Raw genomic sequence first — 22225 nt, forward strand, 5'->3', positions numbered from 1 at the left:
GCAGCTTTCAGGGGTTTTAATCTCAAAGTGGCTGATCAATTTAAGGTAAGTGGCAGGCGTTTGGCCTGGTTCCCAGGCTTGGCTTTGCCGCTCTTAAAAAAGAAAGGATTCCGTGAGACACACAGACAACAGACATCACCAGCGGCTCCCACATTCCTAGCATTTTAACACAGATTAGGCTGGCGTGATTCTACTGTTTGCTGAAATCTCCTAGGTGTTGCATTTTCCTCTTCCTTGCCGTGGTTACCCAAGACGGTTTCCTCAGGTCAAGACCTTCCTATACCAAACAGCTTTCAGGGCTGAGAGGGGAAGAGAAGAGCAGGGGTCAGAAGAAAACAGGACTCCAGTCAGCAGGTAATTGAACAGTGACCTTCCCGCCTCAGGCACATGTCCATCCAGACAGGAACTGCTTTACATGCATGCCTGTGGTGGTGGTGGGGGGGGAGGGAGTAGGGAGATAATTGCTTTAGCAAGGACAAACTTAATTCAGCTAGGAATGCCCAAAGGATTAAAAGAGTGATTTGTAGTTATTTCACTTCCAGGTTTCATGAGCAGGAGCCTCACATATGTTAATTTTTTTATCCAGTGAGTTCCTTTTGGTGAACACTTTCACATAGTATATTCAAAATAGTTGATAGAATAGAATAGACCCCTTACTACTTTCTTGTGTTCTTTGAAAAGTAAGCTCTCTTAACCCATTTAAAATATAAGCTAAGTTAAATAAAATAGGTATTCTATTGATCACACAGAGTTTCTGTGCATTGGGCTGCATCATGCCTTTATGGGAAGTTATGCTTTAATTTACAGTTTCACAAGTTTCAGATATTTATCTTTGATATGTGCAGGGATGCCTTTTTTTTTAGTCAGGTCCATAAAACATTTCTCCTCTAAGGATTTTTATTAAAATAAAAGAAATTAATATGGATTTTAAGTAACTTTTGTTTAACCTACTAAACTTTTCTAAAGCAATTTGTAAACCACTGAACTCAGTACACACAGAAACGCCATCTTTAGCATCCCATAGACTGACACTGACATACTTCATTCAAAACCAGCACAGGGTTAAAATGAACTTAGATTAACAGTACGGATTCTTGTTTGTCAGCATTGGCTTAGACTCTTGGGCAATTATATGCATTAATTTTCATACAGGCATATACTCAAGTGTGACCTTTAAAAATAATATGTTCCAACACCCTTCATGATAAAGGTCCTGGAGAAATCAGTGATAACAGGAACATACCTCAACATAATAAAAGCAATATACAGCAAGCCAACAGCCAACATCAAATTAAATGGAGGGAAACTCAATGCAATTCTTCTAAAATCAGGGGCAAGACAAGGCTGTCCACTCTCTCCATACCTCTTCAATATTGTCCTTGAAGTTCTAGCTAGAGCAATAAGACAACAAAAGGAGATCAAGGGAATACAAATCAGAAAGGAAGAAGTCAAATTCTCACTATTTGCAGATGATATGATAGTCTACATAAGTGACCCAAAAAACTCAACCAGGGAACTCCTACAGCTGATAAACACCTTCAGCAAAGTGGCAGGATACAAGATTAACTCAAAAAAATCTGTAGCCCTACTATATACAGATGACACATTGGTGGAGAAAGAAATCAGAGAAGCATCACCCTTTACAATTGCCACAAACAACATAAAATACCTTGGAGTAACACTAACCAAAAAAGTGAAAGACCTGTACTGTAAGAATTTTGAGTCTCTAAAGAAAGAAATTAAAGAAGATACCAGAAAATGGAAAGATCTCCCATGCTCTTGGATAGGTAGGATCAACATAGTAAAAATGACAATCTTGCCAAAAGCAATCTACAGATTCAATGCAATCCCCATCAAAATCCCAACACAATTCTTCACAGACCTTGAAAGAACAATTCTCAACTTTATATGGAGAAACAAAAGACCCAGGATAGCCAAATCATCCCTATACAATAAAGGAACTTCACCAGGGAGGCATCACCATCCCTGACTTCAAGCTCTATTACAGAACTATAGTCCTGAAAACAGCTTGGTATTGGCACAAAAATAGACTGGTAGACCAATGGAATAGAATTGAAAACCCTGATATTATGCCACACACCTATGAACACCTGATTTTTGACAAATAATCCAAATTTATACGATGGAACAAAGAGAACATCTTCAACAAATGGTGCTGGCATAACTGGGTGCAGACACATAGAAGACTGCAGTTAGACCCAAGCCTATCACCTTGCACAAAACTTAAGTCAAAATGGTCAAAGATCTCAACATAAATCCAGCTACACTGAACCTATTAGAAGACAAAGTGGGAAATACCCTCGAATTAATTGGTACGGAGACTGCTTCCTGAACATAACACCAGTAGCACAGACACTGAGATCAACAATTGATAAATGGGACCTCCTGAAACTGAGAAGCTTCTGTAAGGCAAAGGACACAGTCGTCAAGACAAAACGGCAGTCCACAGCATGGGAAAAAATATTCACCAACCCCACATCTGACAGAGGGCTGATCTCCAAAATATACAAAGAACTCAAGAAGCTAGTCTACAAAACACCAAACAATCCAATTAAAAAGTGGGGTACAGAACTAAATAGACAATTCTCAATAGAGGATTCTAAAATGGCTGAAAGACACATAAGAAAGTGTTCAACATCCTTAGTCATCAGGGAAATGCAAATCAAAACAACTCTGAGATACCATCTTACTCCTGTCAGAATGGCTAAAATCAAAAATACCAATGACAGTTTATGCTGGAGAGGATGCGGAGAAAGAGGAACACTCCTCCACTGCTGGTGGGAGTGCCAACTTGTACAGCCACTTTGGAAATCAGTATGGCGACTCCTCAAGAAAATGGGAATGAGTCTACCACAAGATCCAGCAATTCCACTCCTAGGCATATACCCAAAAGAAGCACATTCATATAACAAGGACATCTGTTCAACGATGTTCATAGCAGCACTATTTGTAATAGTCAGAAACTGGAAGCAGCCTAGATGACCCTCAACTGAAGAATGGATACAGAAAATGTGGTACATTTACACAATGGAGTACTGCTCAGCAGAAAAAAAAAAAATGAAATCTTGAAATTTGCAGGAAAATGTATGGAACTCAAAGAAACCATTCTGAGCAAGGTAACCCAATCACAAAAAGACAAACATGATATGTACTCACTCATATGTGGACCTGCTTTATGATACACAGTAGTGACCATGCCTTATCAGAGCTGTTTTTAATGATGTTGCTCAGAATGGTTTCCTCCTAGATGATGACTGAGAAACTAATTTAAAAAAAAAAAATGGTGCCAAGTACCACAAGAGTAACAGAACTGTGCTGTCTTCTGGGATTTTGTTTTTTACTTTTTTGTTGTTGTTGTTGTTTGTTTTTTGGTTTTTGTTTGTTTTTTGGTTTTTTTAAAATGGAGTGTGCTGGATGTCTCTACAATTTTGTTCAACGGACTACAGAACCTGGAAAAGCTGTTGCTGCAATTGATGCATAACATATTGCCATTATTGCTCTTTTTATATAAATACAAATATATACATATATATATAAGCTAAAAATATAATATGTTACTCTTCACAGACTACAAAAACAATAAAGAATAGATGATATGTAAGCAGATGAGAAGCAGCCAGCCTTCTGTGGCTCTTGCCTAAGTCTTGTCAAGATGTGCTGTCTGAGGCTTCAGACGCCCATCCCCCCATTCCTACCCCCCCACCCTCCCAAGATGTCTTTAAAGTGTCCAGTGCATCTGGGTGTGCCTGCATGAGTTTATATGCATCACACACATGCATGCAAGAGTCCTCTGGGCATCAGATCCCCCTGGAAATGTAGTCATAGGCGGGTGTGAGCTGCCATGAGAGTACTAGGACCTGAACCCTGGTCCACTGCAAGCACTCAAGTGTTCTTAGCTCCTGAGTCATCTCTCTAGTCCCATTTAGCAGCTATCTTGGAACCATGAAGAAAGCCAGCCTAAAAGGCCAAGCCATATCACTGAGAACAGCAGGCTGTGGAGATGGAAAGCATATCTTTGAATAATATCACTGAGCTGCAGAACCAACCATCTGGGTGAAAGGTTCAGGCATTATGCTGGCCTGGCCTTTGGCAGAATCCACTCAGGCAGTACCCTGGTCAGCCCAGGGTTCCATGGGAACTAAGTCTACACACAGGTGTAAAGGACCCCTTTAAAAGACAGACCCCTGCCCACTTAGGCTCTCTTCTCTCTCTTCCCTTACTGACTTACTCTCTCTTGTCTTCCTCTTTATCTTTGCTCTCTCACTCTCTCTGTCTCTACCACTCCCCCCCCCCAATAAACTGGTTAATGTGCTCTCTATAGTTCGTGTTCTATCGTGCCTGTTTCCATCTCACAGTTTTCTTTTCATTTTTCTAACTTTTAAACTTTTATAAAATGACAACACCGGGTCCATTCAACTTGGGGTTTTCTCCTTGTGTAGAATGACAGGTTCTCTCCCATTTGCACAATCACAGTTGCCTGGCACCCATGGAGCCCTAGACCCTATTCTATGTTGTTGAACAAAACACAAGATCACAGGTCCTGGTGGAGTTAGAAGTTTAACTGTTGGCATCCTGGCATAATGCTGACCTGCCCCCTGTCAGCTGTCAGGATGCATTCAGACAAATACTTAGTCAACCCAGGGGGCCCTACAGCCATAGGTCACTCAGTACCTCATGAGCTGCATGGCTACCCCATGCCTTACCGGCTCTATGTACATGCGCAAAGGGTCTCTTTTAAGCAAGCTCCACCTGCCCCTCCTCTCTTTTCACTACTTCCCTTTCTCCGGTCGACCATCACACCCCCCCCCCAGTAAACTTCCCTGTAGGTTTGTTGTATTCTGTGATTTGTTCTCAAAGCCACCACTAAAGTACAACACTAGTCAAGAGAGATAATGCACCAAAGACAAGCAAAGGAAGCCTATGAGACTATGCTAAGCTAGGCAAGGAAGCGTGTGGAGCAAACGGACCAGGCCCTGGGAGTAAGGGGACAGGCTTTGGTGTCAAACTGAAGACAGGGCAGGTTGAGCTCGGTGAAGAAGGAGATTAGACTAATAGTATAAGAAGAAACAGAAGGTTATTTTTCAGACATTCAGAATTCTGTTCTGTCAGTCCGTGCTCAGAAACAATTGCTCACCACATTGTAATTTGCTCATGGATCTGCGAAACAAGCTGTTGTTTCTGTTGACAATCCTTTTCATGCTTCCAGGAGCATGTTTTGTCGATGCTGTCATGGCCTAAAGACCCTCGCTTGCTTCAGTGTTATCTTTTGTCTCTGTGTTTGTGTTTGCTTGGTTGTTTTTTGTTTGTTGGTTGCTTTTTATTTTTTGAGATAGTCATGTCTTTGTTACTGTTCTGTTGCTTTAAGAAGATACTATGACCAAGACAACTTTTAAAAGAAAGTGTTAGTTGGGAGCTTGCTTACAGTTTCAGAGGGTTGGTCCCTCATCATCATGGTGGCAGAGAGGCAGGCAGGGACGGTGTTATAGCAGTAGCTAAGGGTTCACATGTGATCCAGAAGTTTCAGGCAGAGAGAGAGTGTGTGTGACTGGGCATGATCTGGGCTTTTGAAACCTCAAAGCCCCCACTCAGTTCAGACCTCCTCCAACAAAGTCACTCCTCTTAATCCTTAGCAAACAGTTCCACTAACTGGGGACCAAGCATTCGACTATATGAGACTATGGTGGCCATTCTCATTCAAACCACAAGTCTCGTGTAGCCTAAGTTGGCCTCAAACTTGAACTCATGTAGACTAGGTGGTGTTGAATTCCTGATACTCCTGGGATCAAACCCAGCAGACATCCTCCATATTTTTAATTTCTCTCTCTCTCTCTCTCTCTCTCTCTCTCTCTCTCTCTCTCTCTCTCTCTCTCTCTCTCTCTCTCTGTGTGTGTGTATGTGTGTGTGTGTGTGTGTGTAAGAGTGCATGCACCGTGTGCATGTTGTGCCCACAGAAGCAATAGGGCCTCAGATTTGGAACTGGAATGACAGGTATTTGTGAGCCACCTGATTTAGGTGTTGGGAGCTGAACCTGAGTACTCTGTGAGGGCATAAATAAGCAATCTCTCTCTTCATTTATATATTCTATTTTGAGGGGGAGGTTCTTAGACAGGGTTTCTCTGTGTAACTTTAGAGCCTATTCTGGAACTCGCTCTGTAGACCAGGCTTGGCCTTGAATTAACAGAGATCCACCTGCCTTTGCCTCCCCAGTGCTGGGATTAAAGATGTGCACCACCACCGCCAGGCAAATATTCTTATTTATTTATTATTTTTTTTGTTTTTTTTTTTGAAACAGGGTTTCTCTGTAGCCCTGGCACTCGCTCTGGAGACCAGGCTGGCCTCAAACTCACAGCGATCCTCCTGTCTCTGACTCCTGAGTGCTGGAATTAAAGGTGTGTACCACCACCGTCCAGCTAATATTATTTTGTTTTGTTTTGCTTTTGCTTTGTTTTTTTCAGGCAGGGTTTCTCTGTGTAATAGGTCTGGCTGTCCTGGAACTCTCTTTGTAGACCAGGCTGGCCTTGAACTCAAAAAGATCCACCTGCCTCTGCCTCCAAAGTTCTGGGATTAAATATTCTTAAATGCATCTGTTAACTCACTTTCTTTTTTCTATGTGAATAACCTCTTCTAACTTCATATAGTACTCTAGGCCTCTTTAGAGACACTAAGAGGAATAAGTCCAAAATAAAGCAAGCAAAACAAAATTCCCTCTCACTTTTCCTATTAGTTGCACCCCCACACTGCAAGATTTTAGATCTTGTATCTTGTCTTTTTCTTTTTCTTTTTTTTTAACCTCATTTAATGTTTACAACAACCCTATGAGGTATTCTTGTCATTTCACAGGTAGCAAACTGCCTCGAATGCAGAGAAGTGTCAGTGCGGTTTCTGGCCCCTAATACACACGTGGCACGTATTAGCTCCTGCTGGTGTGGCCTTGCTTCCCTGAACCAATTCAAATATGTGCTGCATTTTCCTACCACACTCTCTTGGGTTAATTCCACACTTAGGTTGTCAGCTTTCCATTGAGTGATGAAAATCAACATAAAGGAGGGAAATTTTATTCTGGCTCATAGCTTTAGATGTTTTGGTCCATGGTGGGCCAACTCTCTTATTTCTGGACCTGCAAAGCGGCAGAACACCATAGTGTGAGGGCAGAGTGGAGTAAAGCTGTCATTGACTTCATGAGGGCCAGAAGGGACAAGGGGGAGGAAAACGGTGATGGGCGAGGGTGTTGGAGCAGGGAAGGTAGTCCCGATTTGGCCTTCAAGACCATATCTAATGACCTAATTCTCCTCCTAGACCACACCCCTAAAATTTCTACCATCTTCTAATGGTGCTATCAACCAGAAACCAAGTCTTTCACACATGAGATTGGGGGCAGTGGTGGTAATGAAGATACAAACCATGTAACAAGTGGATTCAAACTCTATCTATGTCTTAAACTCGTCCTCCCCACACAGACCCTGTGACTGCATGGATGTCTACTTACGTTCCCCATGCAGCCTCATCATCATGCAGCCAAATCATAGTAGATGATTTCTATTGTCTTCTTTTGGTTCTTAGCCAGAGACAGGGAATTCTATTTGAACCCTCTTCAGCAATAAAGATTGTGGATTACTAAATAATCTGTGGCGGCAGCTCCCATGTCCAATGCTGTCATTTATTTTGTTTATTTTGTTCTCAGCTGTCTTCCTGCAAATGATAGATTCAATTACAAGGCCAGCTACAGGGTGGCAGCCAGCAGAACTGGGCCACTTGTCGCTGGTTTCACAGGAAGAGAAAACTACTTCCCCTATCTTTGAAATCCCTGAACTTCCCTCCTGTGGAAACCCATTGTTTCGATCAGAAAAGTGATAGATAGTGATTGGCTTTGCTCTGGATTGTGTTAAATTTTTGCTTGTAAATATAAGTGGTTGAGTCATAGACCAGATTTCTCAGCCCTCTGTATAGATTTTTTTTCAATCCTGTTAAAGCTATAGGAGCTATAGAAATTTCTCAGTGGTTAGAGCAAAGACCATCAGTACCCAGCACCCATATGATGGCTCACAGTCATCTGTAATCCCAGTTCCAATGCCTTCTTTGGACAGTCATGGGAACCAGGCATGCATGTGATGCAGATACGTACATGCAGACAAGACACTGATACACATAAATTAAAATCAATAAATAAAATAAGACAAATTACATGGCCAACACAGAAAAACAAAGCTGCAGTGGTACTAAGAAGCCAGCAAGCTGAGTGGAAATTTAGGTAGTATAGCACACTGAATAAAAATTGGAATTCAGGGGTCACCAAAGAGACCCAGAATCACTCGGGCTCTCAATGGGGACTCTGAAGAGGTACTTACAGAGTAAGGACAGCCCAGAGTGACAACTGCAGAGAGGGGTCACAGTGTTCTCCTTGTGTGTTCAACATTCACCTTCCTGGGAGACAATCCACTCTAGAAAAGACAGCATCATTCAGAAAACCCACAGCTTTTCATTTGAATTCCTCTTCGTAGACTTGTCAAGTACACTGGGAGACAAAGCCAAAGCAACAAACATTTGAAGAAGAAAGAGGACAATGTTAGAACCACAAATATCTCCAGGATGGAGTTGATCAGAGACTGACTTTCAAATACCTGATTAACATCTTTTATTTTTAAATTTCCAAGAATTTTTGTTTGTTTGTTTAGATTTTATTTCATCTTACAGAAAAAGCAGCAATGTCAGACAAAGTGAGTGAGCTGTTTAATGTCGCAGTTCTATCAAGTAACAGAACTGGAATTAGGATCTGAGCATCGGCTGGGTCATTCTGCTACACTACTTCTCAACCCAAGAACTGAGAGTATCAAGCCAGTCACAATGATGGACTGCTCTGGAGATTTTTGTTCATTTTCTGGGCACCCCTTCAGACATTCCATCCTTCCATACCCTGTTCCCAGCCTCGGGGGGCTTCATTTTGATAAACAGATGAGGTATTGAAGAAGTTCAACATGAAATTGAAATCTGTTTTGGAAAAGTATCGGACATGGTAAATAAGGTTAAAGGAGCTGCCACTTTGGAATTCCCTATGGCATCACTATTCCTGAAAAGACTATTGAAGGAAGGACTCCTCTCTTCTGAATCATAAATGCATTAATACCTTACTTTTTGTCATGTACCTCAGGCAAAGCAGTGTGTCACAACAGACTGACCACACTGTGAGAATCTGGAGATGTGTTGAGCAACACAATAAAAAGATGTGCAAAAATGCAAACAAGCTTAACTTTCTTGCTATTTTGTTTTAGAAAGTATAGTTTTTTTACTTAAACTATATTACTTATATGTTTAATATACAATAGTTTTATTATTTCAACAACTTAATACTTACAATTTCAATTCCATTGCGCTAAATCTCAATAGATGAGAACCATACAAATAAAATCTTTCACTATTTCTCAAGTCTTATGACTGCAAGTTTAAAAATACTGATCAGCTGATGCAAAACATTCACCATCCTGTTCTCAGAGAGTTTTTCTTTTATGCTTATTTGTACATATGGAAATTAGCAAGCTATTTCTAAACACAGTGTAGAAAATCAAAGGTTATCAAGAATACTCAACTGTGGCTATCAGCTACCAAGGTGACATCCAAAGCTATAACAATGAAAAGCAGATGAAGAGAACAGAATGGAATCTAGAAATACACCCAGGTATGCTGTTGTTACACTCTGATTAATGCAACTGCAGAGGCAGTACAGAGAACCTTCTTTCAGTCATTTTCCTGGACTGTTTCGAATCCTTGTCAGTGTCTGAGTTAGTCAGTGTTTTAGATTTTAGCCATGGTAACAAATATGAGGTTATACCTGGAACTTCTCTCCTGACATCTGAGACTGAACATCTTCTCATATTTTATTTTACATCTACACATCTCTGTTAATATAGTATCTGTTGAGCTCTTTCATGACTTCGTTAACTGGGCTGTTTGTTTTCTTATTGAATTGCATGTGTTTGTCATATATTTTAGATTCAGCTGTTCTCAGACATAGGTTTCACCAACATTTTCTCCTAGTCCGGTTTGACTTTGCATTCTTTTTGGAAAAGCTTTTTAAAAGTCTTTTTAAGGGGGTGGCTCAGTGGTTAAGAACACTGGCTGCTCTTCTAGAGGTCCTGAGTTCAATTCCCAGAAACCATATGTTGGCTCATCTGTAATGGAATCTGATGCCCTCTTCTGGTGTGCCTGAAGACAGATCACTCATATACATAATACATGAAGAACTAAATCTTTAGGGGCTGGAGAGATGACTCAGATGTTAAGAGCATTTGTTGTTCTTTCAGGGGAACCAGGTTAGATTTCCAGTACCCACATGGAAGTTCACAACCATCAGTAACTCCTGTTCCAGGGGATCCAATGTCCTCTTCTGACCTCCTCAGATACCAGGCACATACGTGGTACACAAATATATGTGTGAGAAAATCATCCATACACATAAAATAAATCTTTTGTTTAAAAAGTCGCAATAAAGAGCTGGGTGTTGGTGGCACATGCCTTTAATCTCAGCACTTGGGAGGCAGAGGCAGCGGATCTCTGTGAGTTCAGGGCCAGCCTGGTCTCCAGAGCGAGTGCCAGGATAGGCTCCAAAGCTACACAGAGAAACCCTGTCTGGAAAACAACAACAACAAAAAAAGTCACAATAAAGTATTTCCCTATGTCCTTTTTTAAGATGTTTTATCAGTTTGCCTTTTTGTCCATCTGAAATGAATTTTTCTATATGGAATGAATCAGATCAAGCTTTATATATTTCTCAATCAAGATCCCCTATCATTTCTAGTAAGAATGCAGAATGGGGCTGCTACCTTTAAAAACAGTTGGACTACAAAGCCGAATATGATCTTACCATAGGATTCAGGAGTCACACTCCAAAGTGTTTGCCCAAAAGATTACGTGTTGAGTAAACCTGCCCATAAATGTTTACAGCAGCAGGATTCCTCATTGCCCTGACTGAGAGGCACCCTATGAGTTTGATAGGTAAATGTATTACCAAATGGAAATGGAACATCCTTCTCCAATAAGAAGAAATGAGCCACATCCAGATGTGGAATAAACCTAAGGCATATTGTCAAGGGAAAGAAGCCAGCCTGAAAAGATTGCGTATTATATCATCCTACTTATAAGATGTCTAAGGAAAAATTGGAAGAACAGTTAGAAATCAGAGGTTGATTGATTGTAGAGGAGTAAACTGGTAAAATATGAGAGGTGTGTCATGGTAATGGGCTCACACAGTTATGGAGAATGGCAAAGCCCACTATATACTCACTACCTGCAAGCTGGAAAATGAAAGAAGCCAATATTATACCTCAATACTAATTCCAAGGCCTGAGAACTGCCATGGCTACTGGGTGGGAGTCCCAGTATTGACAGCCTAAAATCAGGGATTCCAGTATTGAAGAGCAGAAGCAAACTGGTGTCTCAGCCCAAGAAGAAAGTGAAGAATTCCCCCTGTTTCTACCCGTCTGTTCTGTGTGGAGCCTCCATACATGAGCAGATGCCATCAACACCAATGAGGCTGGTCTTCATCACTGATCTACTGGTAAGATGCCAATCATTTCCTCAGAACACCATAGAAAGCCCTCAGAAATAATGTTGGCCCATCTACCTGGATTTCCTTTAATTTGGTCAAAGTGACACATAAAGTTAACTATTACACATGGGCCTAAGGTATAGAGCAACGAATAAACCCAACATCAGGAAATTTTAGGTCAAACTATTGTGTGCTGCTGTGACAGAGGATACATAACATCACATTTTGTGAAACATAAATCGCAGAGCCTTAGTCAGGAAGACATTCTGATGTTGCCTCAAGCAGAACAAATCTACCATGTCAAAGCATGGTGTCAGTGATAACCTAGAGTGGAGCATGCGAGTATTTGGAAACCTGGTATTGTCTTTCCTCAGTTGTTCTATAAATCTAAAACTGTTTTAGTGAGTTCAGTTTATTAATTCAAATGAAAGGTATTAATCATACGACCTCATTAAAATTTAGAACTTCTATCTATTAAAAGTTATTGAGAATAAACATTAGGGCCAGTGAGATGACTAACAGGTGAAAGAGCTCAACACTAAGTCTGACAATCCGAATTCAACCTCTCGGCCCCTGAAATCCTCAGGGTGGAAGAAGAGAACCAACCCCCGGAAAGGTGTCTTCTGACTTCTATGTGAGCATGCACACAAAATAAATAAATGTAACCAAACTTTAAAGGGGACAAAAAAAATAAAAATGTAACATGGAGAAGACAGCAGATGTGTTTAAGTCATAGAAAGAATTCAGCACTAGACTTCTTAGTCCTGTTCTGTTGCTATGAAGAGACACCCGGACTATGGCAATTCTTTTAAGAGAAGCATTTAGTTCAGGTCTTGTTTACAGTTTTGGAGGCTTCATTATCATCATGGCATAGAGCAAGGAGGCAGGGATGGTACTGGGGAGCAGTTGAGAGCTTTATCCTAATCTACAGGCAGCACAGGTTGGTTCTGGTGTCGGCTTCTGAAACCTCAAAGCCCACCCACAGTGACACACCTCCTACAACAAGGCCACACCCCCTCATCCGTCTAATCCTATCAAACCATTCCACTCCCAGCTGATTAAGTATTCAAGTATATGAGCCTGTGGGGGCCATTCTTATTCAAACTACTACAACGCTCTTTTTGTAAATTAATAGGAAGGACAGACTTCTTATTTGAAGAGGTTTATCACAAAAGAGACTATCAAATCCAAATGGCCAAGAAACATGGAACAAATGTTCTACATCATTAGTTACCAGAAAAATGCTAATTCCAAACAAAATAAGGCATCTCTACACACACTCTAGAATGGTTAGTACTGGAAACACTGATAATATCAAGTGCTGGTGAAGAAACATAGCAACAGAAGCCACATAATGCTAATGGAAATATAAATTGATAAAGTCATTATAGTTATACAACTAGATATGAACATATATGTATTCACCACAGATAGGACACAACCAACAGATCATAGAAATTATTCTACCCAAGTCTATCTCAGTGAAACAGTGAGTTTATTGAGGTTATTTATAGGCATATAGGTGAATATATAATTAGGTTATTTACAGGAGCACAGGTAACTCAGAGGGAGCATTACCCAAAAGCCTACTATGAGTGATAAATTAAGAAATCTGCATCCCTGGTGGGTCCCATTGAAAAGTCTGTCCTGGGAAAATGTTACTACTTATTGGGAAGGGGCTTTTTGAATCTTGTAAATTTCATAAGCTTCCCGAGCCTTATAACTTTCACTTACTTCCAGTGCCTTATAACCTTCTTTCCCTCCCCAATTTCAATTACCTATACAATATCATTTCGGAAATCTTTTGCTTGATCTGTGTCTAAGTGATTCAAACCATTTGTGTAAGTCCAACAGAAATGCTTAAGTGTGTATACAACAGTTAAAAGAATAGTCTTAGCATATTTTTAATAGCCACAAAGTAGAAACAACCCAGAAGTTCATTAGCAAAAGGATAAAGTATATATGAAATATATATGATGTATATATGAAATGAACCACCATAATGAAAAATGAAAATGATTTCTATGTACAACAAGACAGGTGAATACCTCAAAGATATAGCATCTAGCAAGAAAAACACCAGCTAATTTCATTTATACAAAGTTCACAGACAGGTAATGCTCATTTATGGCAAGAGAAAGAAACCAAGCATTGGGTTGTTTTGTGTCTGAGGAAGGATGTGTTCATTGTTACCAAGAGTCTGGCAATCAGCAAGAGGGCTCAGAGTGGCCATCCTCCCCATAGCTTGTACAGTGTGTGGTTAATCAGTGACAGGAATAACTCAGAAAAGTAATAATCTTTGTTTTCAAGACTTACAGAATCTCAAAAGCACCACTAGTGACTAAGTAACAAGGATAGTGATGGGGGAGGTCCTTCTGTGTATATGATTGTCTTATTGGTTGATAAATAAAGTACTGTTGGCCAATAGGAAAACAAGATAGGTGGAATTAGGAGTCAAGGATTCTGGGAAATGTAGTATAAGATCAAGGCAGGAAGTGACATAGCAGGAAGACTAAGTATATAAGCAAGGGGCAAGAAGGAAGTCATTCCTTCCTCTCTTCCTCCTGCTCTCTGCTCTACAGTCGCCATGCGACCCGGGAAGAGGATGACAGTGGAAGGCGTTCTCCATAAGATAAGTCTTATGATTATGGATGATAAGTAAGACTGAGATAATTATCCCTATACCACCCCTGTCTGGTGGTCCTGGCTTCTATAAAAAAAAAGAAAAAAAAAAAGAGCAGGCTGAGCAAGCCATGGGGAGCAATCCAGTAAGCAGCACCCTCTATGGCCTCTGCATCAGCTTCTGCCTCCAGGTTCCAACCCTCCTTGAGTTCCTGTCCTGACCTCCTCCAATGAGGGATTAAGATCTGGAAGAGTAAGCCAAATAAACCCTTTCCTCCCCATCTTGCTTTTGGTCATGGTGTATTAGCACAGTAACAGAAACCATAATTAGTACAATATGTTAAGTCCAAATGAAGTAAACCAAAAGATATATAGCTGCCTAAATCAAACAAGCATAAAGTGCATGAAAGAGCCATAGAAATCTCGTCACATTTAATTCTTTCATTGTATCAAAACATACTCGAGCTTGGTGGTGGTAGTGCACGCCTTTAATGCCAGCACTTGGGAGGCAGAGGCAGGTGGATCTCTATGAATTCGAGGCCAGCCTGGTCTACAGAGCAAGTGCCAGGATGGACCAGGATGCCAGGATGGGCTCCAAAGCTACACAGAGAAACCCTGTCTCCAAAAAAGAGAACAAAATACTGAGGTTCAGATGTGATTATCTCTAATTCGAGGCTCAGATGTGATTATCTCTAATTCCAAGACGCCGAACTATCAATTCCTAATCCCTGTATGAATTGAGAGGCCCTCCTGATATCAAGATTCACTCTCCTAGGTTCAAACATGGACAGGGTGGGAGGTGGGGAAGTGGGCGGGGGGGGGGGGAGGAACAACTTTGCCAAAATGAAGGATATAGGAAAAAGCCATCCTATAGCCCCGAAATCCAAGTTTAAAAAAAAGCAAACAAACAAAAACCTAATCCTGCCCTGCTGTAACTTCTGCAGTCGGCAACAGCAGCACAGTGCTGTTCAGTTGTCGCTGCACCAGTTAAAGCATGGGCACGTGGGTCATGCTCTGAGACAGAAAGTGGCAATAAATATACACTTATAAAAATCACAAGTCCAGGTCAGCAAGAAGACATCCGAGCCTAGCTGCCTTGGTTCCAACACTTAATGATCAGAAACTACACAGGGCTGCCTCCAAGCTCAAGCAGCAGCTAGCTTACCATCTTCAGGACCAAACCAGTCCAACCAAAGCAAGCTCGACAACACCTCAAGCTCCGTGTCACTTGTCAGAAAGTTTCAAGAAAACATTGCTTGGATGATCTAGAGAGCAGTCATGTGACAGACTGGGCTCTGAAAAATCACTGAGTGATTTAGTGCAGTCGGGCAGACAAGACTTTCTGGGGCAGCTCATCCAAGAGCCGTAGCTGTGCCATGTGGGGCCATGTGGCAGGCTGCATGCTGAGTCACAAGAGCAAGGAAGGGGCACTTCTGAATCACCACGACCACATCCTGCCCCTCCCTCAGCTGTTCCCTAGAAACTGTCTGTCATCTGCTGGGTGAGTTCTCCATCTGAAGGGCAGGTATGCTCAGTGCCCCAAACGCCTGTGAACCTAGGTCCGTTCTCCAAGAGCATCTGGCTCTGTTTCTTCCAGTGGAATGAATGTGTGAAGCTCACTGTGAATATGTGTGATGTCCGTGCACACAGACTTGGATTCAGTGGGATTTTTCACATTCTGTTTGCTGGGTACAACACAGCATCTATCTCCACTTAGACAAACTCTTGAAAGATGGCTGTAGCTGACGTACATCAGAAAGAAAGAGGAGGAACAATACCAACCCGATAACAACTTGGGAGGAATGTGTTCTTTCTTAGAATTATAAGACACGTATTCATTACTGGTGGAGTCTAAGCAAGCATGTCACCCCCCTCTGACTCATCAGGAAAGAATGTATGGCAGGCAACTGAAAATCCTCCCAGTCACCTTCGATCCAGGGTAAGAGGAAAAAGTCAAAACTTTTTTCTTGGTAAAAAGGCAATTTCATAAAATTAGTGCCCGATGTGAGGGAATTAGGGTTTGAAGTATTGGATACTTAGTATAGTAAGTATACAGAGGAACTTGAAATCAGACAAGCCTGAACACTGTTTCAAAGGCAAGAAGCAGATTATACACGGTTTTGATCTACTAAAAAACTTGACAGAAAATCCTACATAGTCTGGTATAGACTGAAATTACTTGGGCAGCTTCAGGTATTTTGTGGATCTGTTCAGATTTTTTTTCTGTTTTATAAAAAAAAAAAAGTCATCAGCATTTTGATAGGGATCACCTTCTAGCAGGAGTTCTTTGAGCAGTGTGGGCATCTGAAAAACATGGCATCATCTACTCCATGAAAACGGGTTATCTTCAAATCCATTAACATGGATGTGTTTCCATTTAATTGTATTTTTCTCCAATCATTTTCCTCAGTGTTACTTACCTTTCAGCATACACCTTGCATCTAAATGGCACTATGTTCCTTTTTGGATAGCTCACTGTTAATGTGCACCAATGCTAGTAATCTTTACATATTGATTTTCTGCCCTACAACTTTTCTAAACTTGCTTATTTGTCCTAACAGTATTTTGGTGGAGTCTTGAGCATTTTTTTTGTAATTATAATAATGTTGTCAGTAAAGACAATTTCACTTCTTCCTTTTCTGTGATGGTGCTTTTGACTTCTTTCACTTTGTCAAATTGCCCTGGCAAACTTTTACTGTGAAAATAATTCCCAAGAACAGTAACTCTTGTCTCCTTCTATTTTTAGGGAAGTTTTCACAATGAGTCCCACCTCGGCTGTGAGTTTGGCATGCATAGTCTTTCTTAGATTGAGATGCACTCCTTCTGGACCTAATTGATTGCAAGTGGTCTTATTTGGGGATGCTGTGCAAAATCGGGGAGGTAAAGGCCTAGCTGGAGGAGGCAGGTCACCCGAGGGAGATCCTTGGGGACACAGGACCATTGTCACTTCTGCCCTCATCCTGTTCTCTGCCACACTGTAATATGAACAGCTGTCTCTGCCATCAGCTCCCACCACTATGGCGTTCTCCAGCTCCTAGTGCCAAGCAACTATGGACTGAGACTTATGGAACCATGAACCAGAATGAACATTTGCTTCCTTTTCCTGTCAGGCATTTCTGTGAGAGCGAGGCAAATGGAACTAATACATGTGACATGTGTCACACTTCATACTGTAAGTGTGATGCATTACAGTTGAACTGTCTTTGTATCGAAGGGACATTGTCTTAGTGAATGATCTTTTTAATAGTTTGCCAAATTTGGTTTGCTAATATTTTGTTGAAGACTCCTATATGTATAGTAGTCAGGAATATTGGCCTATACTTTTCATTTCTTCCAGCATCCATATCTGTCTTTAGGGTCAATATAATGCTGAAATCACAAAATGAATTCAGAAGAATTTTCTCAACCTCGGGTTTTTTTTTTTTTTTCATCTGTTTGTTTGTTTTTGTTTTAAAGACAAGTCTCTCATTAAACCTGGAAATCACTGCAGCCACTAGTGAGCAATCCCCAAGGAATTCTCCTGCTTCTGGCCACCCAGTACTGGAGTTACAGGTGTGTTCTGTCATGCCAGCTTTTTATACAGTATATTGGGTTTTTATTGCTGTGAAGAGACACCATGACCACAGCAACATTTATAAAGAAAATTTTTAATTGGAGTGGCTCACTTACAGTTTCAGAGGCTCAGTCCACTATCATAAGGATGGGAGCATGGCAGGACACAGGCAGATGTGGTGCTGGAGCTGAGAGCCCTACATCTTGCAGGCAACAGGAAGTTGACTGTCACACTGAGGGAAGTTTGGGCAAAAGAGACCTCAAAGCCCGCCCCCACAGTGACACACTTCCTCCAACAAGGCCACACCTCCCACTAGTGCCACTCCTTTGGGGGCCATTTTCTTTCAGACCACTACATACGGGTACTAAAGACCGAAACCAGATCCCCACCTCTGCATGGCAAGGGCTTCACCAACGGAGCCACCTCCCCACCCCCACTTCTGATTTTCTCTCTCTTCTTAGCCAATAATGCTGACATTTTGTGAGCTGGTTAGTTTTCTCAACTTGATCCAAACATGGACATGACCGGGAAGAAGAAGAGTCAACCGAAGAATCACCTCCATCAAACCAGCCTGTGGGTGTGCGGATTCGTATGCTGGTGGGGTTTTCTTGGTTGCTGATTGATGTGAAAAGACCCAGCCACTAAAGGACGTCCCATCCCTGAGTGCCTGGGCCTGGGTGGTGTAGGAAGAGCAGATGAGCAAGCCAGAAGAAGCAAGCCAGTGATCAGTGTTCCTCCATGACCTGCTTCAGTTCCTGCCTCCAGATTCCTTTCTTGAGTTTCTTCTCTGGCTTCCCTCAGTGATGGACTATAAACCTATAAGCTAAAACTAACACCTTCCTCCTGAGTGGATTTTGATCAGTGTTTTAGCACAGCAATAGAAATCAAACAAGAACAGTTTGCCAATCTTGTCTCTTTAAGGAAAATCAAGTTTAGTCTTTTGATGTTTTTCTCCATTTTTTCAATGCTCGATTATTTCTGTTCTATCTTTGCTATTTTTTTCTGCTCACTCTTTTGGGTTTTGTTTTCTTTTTTCTACTTTCTTGAGCAATAAGGCTACTTAAGTTGTTCTTTTTAATAAGCATTTACTGTTATTAACTTCTCTCATGAATGTGGCATGCTGTGTTTCCATTTCTGTTTGTCTCAGGACATTTTCTGATTTCCCTCTGAAGATCTTCTTTGACTCATGTTCACAAAGCATATTGCTTAATCTTCATGTATTATGAATTTTCTGACATCCTTCCTATTGCTTCCCAGCTTAATACCATTGTGACAGGGAATGACACTTGACATGAGTCAGCTCTCTTAAATGTCTCAGTCCATCCCAAAGAATGTACTGTACTTGAAAAGAATGTGTATTTTGCTTCTATTTTATGGGATGTTTTCTGTGTCTCACAGTTCTATTCACTCTAAAGCCTGATTCTTACCCAATGTTTCTTTGCTATCTACTGAATTGAACCATATACCCATTGTTGACAGTGGGACACTGAGGTCCCCAAACTCTGTTGTATCACAACCTACATCTCCAGATCATGTAATTTTTTATGTCTAGCTGTGTCTATGTTGGGTATAGGTATAATTTTAATAGCTTCTTGATAATTTAATTCTTTATTATTGTATAATTGTTGTGGAACATTAGTTGAAGAGGTGTTACATTCGTTTATGCTGTGGAGCATTTGTTTAAGGATGCAAAGATGTGCTGCGCTCTTTCATGTTGCATTTGTTTAACTCTATGAAGTTGTGTTACGTTGCCTAGCTAAAACACCTGATTGGTCTAATAAAGAGCTGAATGGCCAATAGCTAGGCAGGAGAAGGATAGGCAGGGCTGCCAGGCAGAGAGAATAAATAGGAGAAGAAGCAGAAGACAGAGCGAAAAAAGGAGAGGGGATGCCCGCCAGGGGCCAGCCACCCAGCAACACAGCCAGACATTGAATAAGAAGGAAAGAAAATATATACAGAAATAGAGAAAGGTAAAAATCTCAGAGGCAAATGGTAGACAGGACAATTGAAGAAAAGCTGGCTAGAAATAAGCCAAGTTAAGGCTGGGCATTCAAGAAAGTCTCCATGTGATTATTTGGGAGCTGGGTGTTGGGTTCCCAAAGAATAAAGAGGAAAAAAAGCCTGTACATAATGACCTTCTTTATTTATCTTTTGCAGTTTTTTTTTAATGTATGTTCCATTTTTTAAGTGTATGCCGTGCATGTGGCATCCTGAAAGACCAGATAGTATCATCAAATGAGAGTTACAGATGGTTGTGGGTCATCCTGTGTAGGTTACTTGGCTTTATTTCCTTTCTCAGGTGTTTCAGTTCCAGGATTCTGCAATCTTCTATCTTTCGTCGGTGCCAGGGCATTTCAGGAGGGAGGACTGCTTGTAGCCTTTATTGGTATTTTTGCTGTTTAGCTTGAGTTTCCAGATGGCCAGCTGGTTGTAACAGGGAATACTTATTACCAGGTTCTCTAATTGGGCCTGACCTTTGCTCCAGAATCAAATGGAGCCCATGGCTAGGGTTATGCTCTCTAGTGAGATCATGGCTGGACTCTGAAGTCAGACAGAATTCTTAGCTGGCCACTGCAATTCCTCAGAATCACAGACTGGATTCTCTACCAGGCAGTACAATTAGCATTCTGTAGTTGGGTAAGGCTGCCAACTAAGGTCTGAGCTTAGAACCATGGCTTGGAATGGGTGAATCCAGAGGCTACACTGCATAAAAATGCATGGTTGAGGCTTGTTTCCTGACCTGGGTGGACTCCACACTGTTCATCTGGGTTTCTACAAGTGACAAGCATGGTTTTGTGGGTGGGTTATGCTGTTAGCTGGTTTCCTTGACCCAGCACCAGTGTAAGCAAGAGCACAGAGCTGCCTCTGTGTCCTTCAGGTTTTCCCTTTCCTTATGCCTGACCTTGGAGGCCTCACCCTGCAATTACCCAGTGTTTCCCTTGAGGAGAGACAGGAACGCACTTCCTGGTAGCATCTTGAAATGCTAAGGAAACCAGTGACTGTCTACTGAGCTCTTTTCTCAGTGTGGAAACTGTAGGTTCCCATATCTCTGTGCAAGAGAAGGGGGAGGTCAGAGGTCAGAGATCAGAGATGGGGACCATTGTGATCTGAGACATTCTTCTTACCCTTCTATGTGAGTCTTTTGTTTTAGATGATTTTAGGTTGTCTGGGCCATGCCAGTTTCTCAGATTTGTTTTCAAGATCAGGCTTTTCACAAAGTGTTCTTGTCTGCAAAAATTTGATGGAATTCACACTTTGCTTAGTGGGAAAGGTGGAGGCATGGAGCCCCTATTCTGTCATCTTGCTGATTCTACTCCCCTCAAGTATCTCTGTATAAACTTATAATCCTTCCTCCCACAGCCTGCTAACATCACATTAAGCTGCACATAACACAATTCCACATACCCTAAGCTTAGAACTACTTCCAGAGGATCTGGAAAGTCTAATAAATGAAGTAAAATGATGCATAAAAATCAGGGCTAGGATGCTGGTTTGAACAGGGGTACCAAACACGCTAACCACTAAACTGGAGCCTGGAGCTTCTGAATCACAGGACAATCTACAAGCTAAATATAGTTTCTCTCTTCACTGACCACTGGAAAGATGACTAGCCAATAGTGGCTACTTTGTGCCTACTATGTGTCACAAACTATGCTAGAGGTTAAGCTAAGACAATGTCTACTTCTAAAGAGTCCAGCTTAAAAGGTGAACAATCACACAAATGCTACAGTGGAGTTCCAGAAGTGGTGTGAGGCAGAGGAATGAACTGGCTGTTACCGATACCGAGAAAGCTTCCTGAGGCTTGAACTCAGACCTTCACATACATGAGGCATGTGCTCCACAACCCCAGAAAGATGCTGGCCCATCAGAATGAGTAGAAATGACTGCACAGCCCTCTAGGTGGGTTTTTTGTTTGTTTTGAGGTGGTTTTTCCCCCTACTCATGTAAAATTCTTGTTATACTATTATGGTGATAGATAGATAGATAGATAGATAGATAGATAGATAGATAGATAGATATAGATATCCTTATCTAAAAACAACAAAAAATCAAATCAATGCCCCAAAAGGCACTAAATATTCTGAGAGAATAGCAGGCATAAGTGTGTAGTTAGAGGTATTTGTGGACATTCTTTACCCTGTACTTCAGATAAGAACATAATATCTATTGTTGTCCCTGATTTATTTGGTAATAGCTGGGATTTTTCTGTTTTTTTTTTTATCAAACAGGAGAATAAAACTGAACAAAAGATTAGACTGATGCACAAAAGTGTCTGACTGGAGAGACAGAAATGATCAGCAAGCAGTCTAGGCATCTTGACTTTTGGTGAGGATGTTTTACCACTGTTTAAAACTTCTTTTCCTAACAGAGTTCAGGAAGATTTCTATAACTTTCCTGGTAATGGGTCTTAGATCTCATCTATTACATAAAACACAGTGTGTCAATTCGTAATTACAAGTTAAAACAATCTGGAACCCCTTAACCCCTAA

At 41.2% G+C, this 22225-nt stretch overlaps 2 long non-coding RNA genes across 2 annotated transcripts in view; one reads left to right on the forward strand and one right to left on the reverse strand.

Moving 5' to 3' along the window:
* The window catches only part of LOC103159356, a 52957-nt gene extending 34986 nt beyond the window's left edge, over positions 1-17971 (reverse strand). The window contains exons 1-3 of the long non-coding RNA XR_004771818.1: positions 17852-17971; positions 8367-8533; positions 7508-7710 (exon numbers count right to left, since the gene is read on the reverse strand). This is a non-coding gene — a long non-coding RNA (uncharacterized LOC103159356). The remainder of the gene's footprint in view (positions 1-7507; positions 7711-8366; positions 8534-17851) is intronic.
* LOC118239493 lies at positions 14990-21957 on the forward strand. Its single transcript, XR_004771819.1, has 2 exons — positions 14990-16121; positions 16929-21957. It is a non-coding gene; the product is annotated as an uncharacterized LOC118239493 (long non-coding RNA).
* Positions 21958-22225: the final 268 nt, after the last annotated feature.

The sequence above is a fragment of the Cricetulus griseus genome (assembly GCF_003668045.3).
Source record: "Cricetulus griseus strain 17A/GY chromosome 1 unlocalized genomic scaffold, alternate assembly CriGri-PICRH-1.0 chr1_0, whole genome shotgun sequence".
Classification (NCBI taxonomy): domain Eukaryota; kingdom Metazoa; phylum Chordata; class Mammalia; order Rodentia; family Cricetidae; genus Cricetulus; species Cricetulus griseus.